This window comes from Cygnus atratus, chromosome 1 (genome assembly GCF_013377495.2).
Source record: "Cygnus atratus isolate AKBS03 ecotype Queensland, Australia chromosome 1, CAtr_DNAZoo_HiC_assembly, whole genome shotgun sequence".
Lineage (NCBI taxonomy): Eukaryota > Metazoa > Chordata > Aves > Anseriformes > Anatidae > Cygnus > Cygnus atratus.
In genome coordinates, this window is record NC_066362.1 from 103,397,285 (window position 1) to 103,408,730 (window position 11,446).

Below are 11,446 nucleotides of genomic sequence, written 5' to 3' on the forward strand. Positions count from 1 at the left end.
ACAAGGTTCTTGTGTCATATTTGTAACACATATAGCTATGAATATAACTAGTATCAAATATTATCTGCAACACAGAAAAAAGAAAAGAAAGCTAGCAGCATTAAATCATGAAATAACTCAAAACAGACTACTAATGCACTATATCTGCACTTAGAAAAGCTATAGTTGGTACTGACATCTTTCAGATGGCAGTTGCAGTTCATGTCTCCTAAATCTTCATTCCAATCACTGGAAATACAGCAAAAGTTATTGTCATACAAAAGCTGCCAATCTTCTGCAGTCCAGGGCCTGGATATGATGTTAACTTTGATATTCTTCCTAGTTTTTATTTAGCAGTCACCTTTATTTAGGAGTCACCCTCTGCTCTGTGTTTTCCTGGTGTAAATTCAGTCTACTAAAGTTCACTGACTTACTCCAAAATTACACAGATGCAACTGAGAGCAGAATTTGGCCTTGTGTGCCCTTCCAAGGGTGCTAAGTTTGAGCAGATACAGAGTAACACTGGCTAAATGACAACTGAAGGGGAATATGAAAACCATCTGTAAATATTTAACGGGTGCAAAGATTAAAGAGGAGGCGGGGTTGTACTACGTATTCCAAGAAGGGTTTTAACTTAACCTACAGGGATAAAATTGAGCAAAGAAAAATACATAAGAATTATGGAAGTAATATTTCTAAAAACTTAGAGATCAGTCTCATAATTTATAAAAATTTGTCAGTGAATGGAGTGGCATCCACTATAATTTACAAAATGACGCGAGGCTGCAGCTATGCTGTTATGTTAAAAAGTGCTCTTAAGCTGCCTGTGAGAGGCCAAAATGGGGCTTCATGTCTGCCTTTCTGACTGCTCAGATGAAACCGATTTCTTCCTCCTGCCATTCCATCTTTGGGAAACACATGCATAACCATCTGGATCCAGCAGACATGGTTTGGTCCCAGCATGCCATGGAGAAAAATTCCCCACTCTTTCAAGACATACTTCCTGTGAAAGACAAAACCTTTGTGAGCAAATCACTTAGATCACTTAGTTGGATTAATTCAGGTTCAGACAAGAAAAGTCATATGCTACATGACGTTGTTGGCTCTTTCCTAATGGGCATTGGTTCATTTACATCAAATATCATCAGAGCATCTTTGAAACCTGGTAGTTTCAATAGGAGTTCAGGGCTCATGGCCCTTGTGCAGGAATGAACCCTGTACATATAAATTTAGTGTCTTGAACTGGGAAGTTACGAGACTTGAAGCTGGTTTGGTTGGTTCCCAAAAGTCTTATTTTAAATGCCTTAAACTGAACCATAACAGCATCTGCCTGGCATAAATTATAATCCTCCAAAATGCTCTTTACTCACTCATACAAGTAATTTATAGTGACTGTTTCAACTTTGTTCCAATGAACACTTTCAAATCCAGGCAGAAATAGCATCACTCCACAAACAGGGGCCTGCTTCCTTCCGCCACGCTTTGTGTGCAACATCCACATTATCAGTCTTCCGCGTGCCTATTTCCACAGCGGAAACCCTACCAGCACAAGCCAGCCAAGCCTCCTTTTTTGAGAAATGAATCTTTCCTCATTCAACAATATAAGGTGGAAATTGCAGTGGGTCAATGACATGAGCTTTCCCTCAAGCTTGACAAGCTATACGAGAGGATGTGAGTGCTTCTGTTGAGTAGTTGTTTGGAAACCGCTGTCTGACAACCAGTTGTTATCTTGGATATGTTTTTAGCAATTTTGGGCAATTCTCCCTGCCTGTGGAAGTTGTTCTTTCTTTTAAGCAGTCCATAAATCATGGGCAAGTCTTGCAAGCTGATGTTACTAAATGGAAAATGGTACATACCACTCTTGTGTTGATAGGTAGTCCTGTTCAGCTCTGCTTACTGAACCTTCCCGTTAAGAGATAAAATATGCAGATAAAAATTGTTGGCAATTGCTGCATCTCTCCAAGATTCACTTGATTTCTAAACCTTCACAATAATTCAGGGAAGTGCCGCCTAAAAATGCAGGATATTTAACTTTCCTTGGTGCACATGCTTTTACTAGTGTCAGTTTCTGCTGTGTTTCAGCAGATGGAATTTGCTGTGCAGATCAGTCTACTGATTCTTCAGTTCTGCCTTTAATAACAGGCACTACCTGGAGTCCTCAGGAAAGGCAAAGTCCTGTGTCCTTCCTGCCTGTGAGTCACTTGATAGCTGGAAATTATCATGGATCCCAACAAAGATGATGGTGTGCAAGCAAAGCTAAGTGATGGATGTAGACCCAGGGAAGTCAAACTCCCTATATGTCAAATTATCTAGTCCTTGTAAAACTCCTGGCATTGGGTCAAGCAAATTATTCTAAGTTGATTTTTTTTTTTTAAAAATGAGGACTCAAGTGATTGAATGATATTTGGTTGACAGTCACACAGAAGACAGGCAGCAGACTTTAAAGGTTCATTTTTGGCACTGAAACTATATACTGTGTGCCAGGTAATGGTAGAATAAATTATTTGAGGACAAAATGTAGCTGACCAGGAAAACTTTACTGCCTGGGAACACTATCAGGCTATAGAAAAGTTAAAAATAATTAAAATCACCTGGGCATTAAAAATCATGTAGCCAATGGACTAGATGCTGTCATACAGAGATAAGAGCAGCTTTCCTCTCTGTGAAACTTCGAGGCCATTCCTCATTCCCACAGCCTTCTCATGAGCCCTAGGTTCATGTCAGCCACACCGCAGGTACTCTGAGCAGGAAGGAAGCTTGCTGGTTGTTTCTGGATTGGTTGGTTGGTTGGTTAGTTGGTTGTTTCTAATGTTTAATTCACTGTCTGCTGGACACTGCGTTCTGTGACAGTAGAGTCCATTACATGTTCTGGGACACCAAAGTACTCACTCATTAGTGAAAATGAAAAGCCAGTGACTCAGGAGCAAAATCAATTCTCAGTAGAGAAATAGCATACCTTTATTAATAAATACATTTCAGTCTAGCCAGACTTTCCTCACAACCTTGGCCTTTATGCCTCTGTAGCAAAAAGCACCACCTATCACTGGTGTTTAGACCATTGTGGCCTGCAGTGGGGTAAGTAACATGTCCAAACTCTGATAAAGCCTCAGAAAAGAATAGTAGGACCAACAGGACAAATTAAGCTAATTACATATAATTGCAGTCCCATACCAGAAGCAAGACCTTTGCAAGCGACTTCCAGTCAAACCAATGTACTTAAGCAGCCATTCTCTCTCCCCCTAGAAAGAGCAAGATTTGAACCTGAATTGCTCATTTTTTCTGTCATGACTATTATCTCTGACCTACCAGATTAACTACAATTCAGTTCATGAGCCTGTCTTAATTCTGACATATATGAAATACAATCTAGGGGAATTTAAAAGGGGAATTTAATTTAAGATTAATTTCTCTGTCACACACACACACAAATAAAAAATAGAAAAACCTTGTGAAGACATGAAAATTCTCTGCTGACTGCTGATCAACTGAATAATGGATATAAAAAATAAAATACTATGCTCAAGAGGATGACTCAAAATGCTAAGGGAAAGCTTTCAAGTAGCCTTTACTTAATGTGGGGTGATGAAATCAGAGAACAATCTTACCCGACTGTTCCTAGAAAATCTGTTTAATTTTCTTTCCTCTGTAAAGAGCACTATCAAAGCTGTTTACACTGACACCACGGAATTTGGAAAGCTAAAGCACAAAGCCTTCACATGATGGATCTTTGCTGGATGTATTGTACAAGCTGAGTTTGCAGTCAGTCTTCTCGACTCAGTTGCATGCTCAAGTCAAATTTAGGGCTTCATATGCAACAGTAATGTTAAATCCTTGCTTTGATGAACTTTGATGAAGTTTTGGTATTGACTTCAGTAAGGCCAGGATATCACTTCCCAATATAGCTCTAGAAACACACAGTGGTTAAGTAATAATTAATAATTTAATTAATATAATTAAATTATATTAAATTAATATATTATATTAAATTAAAAATGAATATAATAATAATAATAAATTTGTGTGCAAAATGTGTAATACATCAAATATTTGTGACTCTTCTAAACAGAAGATGTCTAGCAGCCAGATCTAACAGCTCAAAATCCAGACTGGACACCTCAGTGTCACCAGTGCCTCATGGCATCTTTTGCCAACATATTCCCTTTCAGCTGCTTCATTTGAAAACCATGAGTTATGAAACTCAGCAATACAAAACTGAGATATACAGCAAAAGCTTGCTGGATGAATGTCATAATATACTTAAAGGTCATGTAGACACATGGTTTTCTGGTAATAATATATACAGCTCCTCACCATTCAAGTATATACTTCGCATAGCTCCCTTTTGTGGTGTATTGGTGTAGGTAGTGTAAACCTCATGAAAAAGCAAAAAAATGAACAAACTTTTACATGTTGCATTCACATCAGTAATGCTATTAAGGTGCTATTCAAGTATTCTTGAGATCTAGTCCCTTGCAGAAAAGGGAAAGCAGTGAATATTTAAACTCTGAAAGTGCAGTTATTAAAAAAGGAAAAAAATAGAAGAAAAAAATCCACTGCAAAAGGTCAGATACCATCCAGTTTATTCAAAAGAGCACCTTAGTCAGAGAATTATTCTTAGCCCTATAGTAATCTTCAAACGTTAAGTTAGATGGGTATCTCTCTACGGCTAGAAATATGGCATGAAGGTCAGCCATGACTTGATCTTTTCTAGAGCTGGCAACACTCCCACTTGAAGTGGGAGGTTAAACTAGATGACTTCCAGAGTTCCCTTCCAACAAACATTTCTATGATAGTATGATCTCATGCCTATATTGCAGTTAAAGGGACCATCTTTTTTTAAAAAATCTTTGAGACGTGCAGAGCTCATTTCAACTATTCCTATAGAAAGAGCTTGAAGGAAGTTTCCATCATGTTGATTCTTTATCTTTGTACATCATGCTTTAGACAACAACAGCATACTTCTGGCTGGCAGTGGGAAATAATTTGCAGGGAAATAACATCTATACGGCATGTGTTTGTGTATGTATGCAAGGAAGTAGCTGAAGTGGGTTTGCAGGCCTGTGGGGCTTATATGTTCAAGTGCCAGCCACTGGGGAGATGCAAGATTGTGGGGAAGTTACAGGACAGACAGTGTGTATAAGAGCACGTCAGCTACTGGAAGGATACATATTGTACTATGTACATATATGTGCATACGTATACATACATACATGTAGAATCATAGAATAGTTTGGGTTGGAAGGGACCTCAAAGATCACATAATTCTAACCCCCCTGCCATAGGCACGGACACCTCCCACCAGACCAGGTTGCTCAAAGCCCCATTCAACCTGGCCTTGAACACTTCCAGGGATGGGGCATCCACAACATCTTTAGGCAACCTGTTCCAGTGCCTCACCACCCTCTGAGTGAAGAATTTCTTCCTAATGTTTAATCTAAGTCTACCCTCTTTTAATTTAGAACCATTACTTCTCCTATCACTACACTCCCTGATAATGACTTATATTTTCCACTCTCCAATCAGTCTGAGAAGGTAACAGGATGAAGCCATTGGCACTGATTGTGTTTCCTTGCCTGCTGTGTTTTCTGTCTGTGCTGATCTGTAGGATCAGCCATGTAGAGATGTATGTATGAATTGTGTGCACGTGTGCCTACTGGAAACACACACTCAGCCCCGCTGGATGTGGGGGCAAGGAGCTGAAGCAGCCCCAGCTCTGTCAGGCTGGATTTGGCAACCCCCAGCACTCTGGAATCCTCTGGCTCCCCAAATCCTCTGACTCCCTAAAGCCCTTTCAGGCTGATAGATAATAGCATATGCTTAAATATGTACATAACTTAACACTTTAGCTGTCTCACAGCTAAAATCGATCAGGCCCACCACGTATACCAACTTAAGATGGAGAACTGATTTACTTATGTTTACAGCTCTACAGAACTGTGTCAGGCCCTAATTCAGAAAACAAATATTTGTCTAATTGCAGACATCAAATTTACTAAGACTTTAAGTTATATTTAAGTACCTCTTTAATCAGATTTTATGTCAGCAGGGATTTATCATCATGGCTGAGGTGATAGTCAAGGGTGTAGTCTTTAACTTTGCTTCTATCCAAAACAACCTCAGTATTTAGTAGTGCTTCCAACCCATGTTCGGTGTCTTTTGGAGTGTATGGACTAAACTTCACACAGGGCTCTTTGTCAGACTGCCATGCAGTGAGGACACATGTGCCATCCACATATTCCCTGGCTTTTGGGACATGTGGTAAGAGTGGTGGCTTCTTTCTCTTTCATCGCTAATTCCAGCCAAGCACATCTTCTTACCACAGTCTTTGCCCTTGGTGGTCAAGCCATCCTCAGGAGAGAGATGGATTTGAACTTCTTTGTGTCCGTGTGGGCCTGGTATCTGAGTTTCCTGCTGCAAAGAGATTGATACAGTCTTTTGTACTGGTAAATATGTCCAAATGTAGGGCATTCCCGACATGGAAGAAAACAGCAGGCTGACCTTCTTTCCTCTTTGGTGCCTAACCTCCAAAAATGGTTTGAGGCTAATAATTCGGACCCGAGATAAGGGCTTGAATCCAGAAAAAATGGTGGACTTTGAAGGCATCATTTAGTGTTCCCTTATGACTGAAGTAGACAGTGCTTCTATGGTGACTGTGCTGGCTGCTGTCATTCCGGGGTGACTAATGCTCCTCTGGTGCTGCAGAACCTGAAAGGGCTCTGGATTCAGAAAGTGAAGTGCTACCATACTAAACATGTTTGTGGGCACAGGCCTGAGTGAATGCATCAGGAGGAAAGGAGGCTTGATCTAGGGAGGCTGGAAAACTGGAGGAGCTCAGGACCCTCTCTATTCTCTGCCTGCAGCTCTGTTCACTGAGAGGGTAACTTCCACCAGCTGGCCATCCTGCCCTGCTGAAGGTCACCACTCCCATCTCTACCTCCACTGGGTGAAACACTCCTCAAAAAGCAATTTGAGCTCTGTAGGCAGAAAGAAGTGGGTCAGAAGAGCCCCTCAGTTGCCCTGTGTTAACTGACCCACCACAGTTTGAGTGAAAGGCAGCAGCGAGGAGCAGCAGGAGGTGATAATCTTTCAGCTGATGTCATGGCAGTGGGAAGAAAACTCGATCAAGGCTGAGATATTTATTTGAGGAGGGTAATGGAGACAGCACCTTAACTCCTATGAGAAGGGGGGAAAAAAGAGATCTTTGAACCTTTCCTGACTGCTAGTGCTGTTCATCAACATTTTTCACCAGCTTCCAAAAGAAAGAAATCAGCAAGAAAAGGAAGAAGTCAGGAAGAGTGTGGCAGTGCAGGCTGTATGCAGTACATGCTGGATCCTTATCACCTTCAAATTTGCTGCATTTTTATAGGGAAAGACACATTCAGATGTGACTTTCAGGAACCTCAGGCTATGCACATAAAGGAAAGCTCTTCCCTGTCTATCCAAATGCTGGGCAATGTCTTCATTTTTGAGTACACAAACTAAGGCAGCTTAAGCAGGCTGAATTTCAAATGGGATATTCAGCACTTTCTGAAAGCCAAGCCCATGCATCTAAAGTTTAATACATCTCAAAATTAGGGGTAATTGGAATAACAAGTCATCTGGGAAAGTCTTGGCCTGCACACAGTGCAGATGAAACAACATGAGAACAAAATCTGGCTGTCACCTGTGCAGCGCTCACACCAGTGGCAGTGCTTGCTATCATGAGAAGCTCTGTGAATGAAATTGTTCTCTGAAAGAAGCATTTTGCACAGTAATATGTGCCTGCTCAATTACCTACTTGCTGCATAAACTATCTTAATTTTTACTTTGGAGTCATACGCAAGCCAGACCTTCCAAACACTTGGAAAAACAAGTAGAACAAGAACAAAGGTGGCAAACACAACCAAAGAGAGTTAGGGATCAGTCAAGCTGGACACGGCAACAGGATTCAGCAGGAGATGTATAAGAGGCTTTCATTGTGCCATAAACACAATCATTTTACACAACACTATTTTCATGATTAGTTATTACACATTATATGACAGCATTCCCATGCCTTCAGGCTTTTTGTAACAGTAGGAGAAATGGTGGGCTGGAGGAGACAGCTGGACTTGCACTTGGTATATGTCAGTTTACTTAAGCAGAACCATTTTACTGCTGCTGGAGGAATGCAGCAAAAGGTCAGTGCTGAAACTTCGCTAAAGTAAGTTGAGCACACATTCCAGCTGCGAACATATGCTGACTACTTGCTTGATCAAAAAGGAAATTTCAGAGCTCTGCTACATGCTTGCCTTGACCCTGCTCCATACCGCCTGTCTAGTGTGCATCAGACAAACTGTTCTCTAATCCTGCATGGAATACACATTCTGTTAAAAGATGCTTGGAATAGTTGCATATCATCATTAGTAGAGCAATCTTAAACTGGGCTCATGCATATGGAAAAGTGCATGATAGCAGGGAGAGGGATGTTACGAGGAGAGGTGTTGTATGAATGCATTAAATGTGTGTTTTTATTTCTTAGTCCTGTGTTCCCACCATAACCCGACCCTATCCAAGTGAGAATCATCTTTGCAAGGGAAAATTAAACTCAGTTCTTGTATTTCCCTTGTCTGTGTCTTTAAATGTTTAATCTTCTGGAGCTACTCTGATCTGGTCAGTGTCAGAGGAAGAATCCTGTGCTGACAAAATGCACTAAGAACCTACACCAACTTAACTGGGCTGCTAAAAATTTCAGAAGTGAAGCTCTTATAACTGCAAGAGCTTCTGGCTGATTTAGAACATGCCCTCATAACATCGCTTGATAAAAATAAGACTCTGGCTTTTTAATAGAACAAATTGCTTGGGTTTTATATTTAACCACAGTCAGTGTTAAAGCTATAACTGTTTTTCAGAATATTTTAGGAATCTGATCTTGATCTTCCATATGTCAAAAACCATCACAACAAATACCTTGCATTGTGGCTCCTGAGGAAGATATAACAAGGTGGCTACAGCCTGAAATAAAAAGCATGTATTTTATGTTCAGATTTGCTACTCTTATCAGAGTAGGTATCAGAAATGATCATTTCAAGGTAAGCAAGGAGGCAGTCTTGAGCCAAATAACCTTGCAAACCTGCATGTTGTTTGGAGAGAGGGCACCAATGTTCCCATTACTCACAGCCAGCTCTTCAAAAACTCTGAGGCTCCACTGTGAAAAATGGTACTTGTATTTAGGACCCTCAATGCACTGGGGGCAGAGGATATTTTGACAAAAAGAAATGGTTTCCTTTCTGAAAAATGGGACTTGCAGAATTTAAGAATATTACATGATGATCATGATAATAAATGAGATTAAAACTCTGGGTTTACTAATCTCAGTTTGTCTTTGGGTTGTGCTTCAGTCAGTCTAACTGTATAGTACAGTCATGGTTTAGTAGCACTACATCTAGAATAATGCACATTAAAAAGAACATGTTAAAAGTAAGAGAAAAAATAAAAGAGCCTTACCGGCTGCCTTTTATGCAAAAAAAAAAAAAAAAAATTTTTTTTTTCTTTTTACTGTGGGTACTACATAGTGTTCAATCACAATGCATTAATTTGGAGAGAATAAACAGCATGACACATCAATAGAAGAATCCAACACTAGCACCAGGTTAGTTTCTTTTCACTGACTCAGATGTTTGCAGTTAACAACAAAGCACCAGAAAAGTTGATACAAAGAGGATAGGACCCTGAAAAGGTGGAGGAGTGGGTTGACAGGGCTCTCATGCAGTCCAACATTAACAAATGAAAAGATCTGCCCCCTGGCAAGACCTAATTTCTCACAACAGTACAGGCTGGGCACTGACTGATGGGGGTGCAGCTTCACTTTTAGAAGGGGCTGGGGATCCTGATAGAGAGCAAGATGAACCTGAGGCAGCAGTTGTGGTGAGGAAGGACAGCTATATCCCACTGCATTAGCAAGAATGTAGCCTAGAGTTCAAGGGAAACAATTATTTCCCTGTAACTGGCACCAGTGAAGCCACATCTGGTGTGCTAAACCCAGTTTGGGGCATCTGAGCACAAGAGAGAGGTCAACAGATTAGAGAGAGTACAATGGGGAGCCACTAGGATGCACAGGGGGCTGAAGCACTTGATGTTCAAGGAGAGGCTGAGGGTACTGTCAGCAACATACCAAGGATCAAGGTAACTGCTCAGCTGTCTGTAGTTTTTTTGAGCTTTAGCCTTCTAGCAAAGTAAAAATGTGTCCATTTGTCTCAGAAAGATGCTTTTTGAATAGAGTCCTGGATATTATCCATGAAGTCATTCTGTCATCCTATGGAGAATTCACAAAATTTGAATGCTGCATGTGTGTAATAAATGTTTGTTTCAAGCAAAGAAGAAACCAATGCAGTCCAATTCTAGTAGCTCTCCACAGGAGAGGTATAGGTCAGAGAATAACCAGAGCTCAAATTCTGGTCCAATTCTACTTTTTTGAATTCCATATTTTATTTTTTTCCATGTTTCTTTTATAACCTCTTATACCATGGAGGTACAGGCCACTCCATATCCATCACCTCTTACCTAATACTGATATCAAAGAAAGGTTCACTGACTGCTTATTTTGCACCCTCTACTCATTAATGCTCTGATCTTCAAACTGCTTCTACATGTACCTACGTTTACTGCTGTAAATCAGGCCAGTTCAGCCATCTGCAGTAGCATGTGCCTAATTTTGAGTGTGTGAACAGTCCAAGGGTCCACAGGAAACAAAGACCACAGACTTAAGAATTGAAACTTGCTCAGAGTTTTCTACTGGTTGATCCCAGCCACCTGCTGCATATCTTTGGTCTTTAATGATGTAAGCCACGATACTTACTAGCTACCTGTTCTGCATATGTTTTATTAGTGCTTGCTCCACTCTCCAATCTTTTATATTTTTTTTCCTGTATGCCCCTGCAGATCTGATATGCTTCCCACAATTTCTAAGACAAATTTCCACATATACATGCAAAATTCCTTCCAGATACATTGGTATCTTTAAATACCACTTCATCAGCTTTCTGTCTCAAAATGATGTGATTTTGCTCTTTTCCTTTCTTCTCCACTTCCTGGAGAGAATTATTTCCACCTTCCCATCTTTCTTACCAAAGTGTCCTTGTAGAACTAAATCTTACCATTTATAGGGACTTAAACAGTAGAAAGGGAGTCCCTGGAGATTACATCATGGTATCTCCAAAATTATAATAACTTTTACGTGTTCCTTACTAGTCAACAATTTTAATACTCCCTCTCTCTCTCTTTTTTTTCCTTCACTGAGAGCTGTATGGATCCTGTTCTCAGAGATCAATCTTCTGAAAAAAATGTTGGACTTGATGATCTTTGTGGGTTCCTTCCAACTTGGGTATTCTCTGTAATAATTGGGTAAGGATTTATTCAGAGCAAAAACTGATTATCCCATTCCTACAAAGACTATAATAGCAAGTTCTGTATATCTGACTCTTTGTTAATGATGCAAAATCTACAAAAA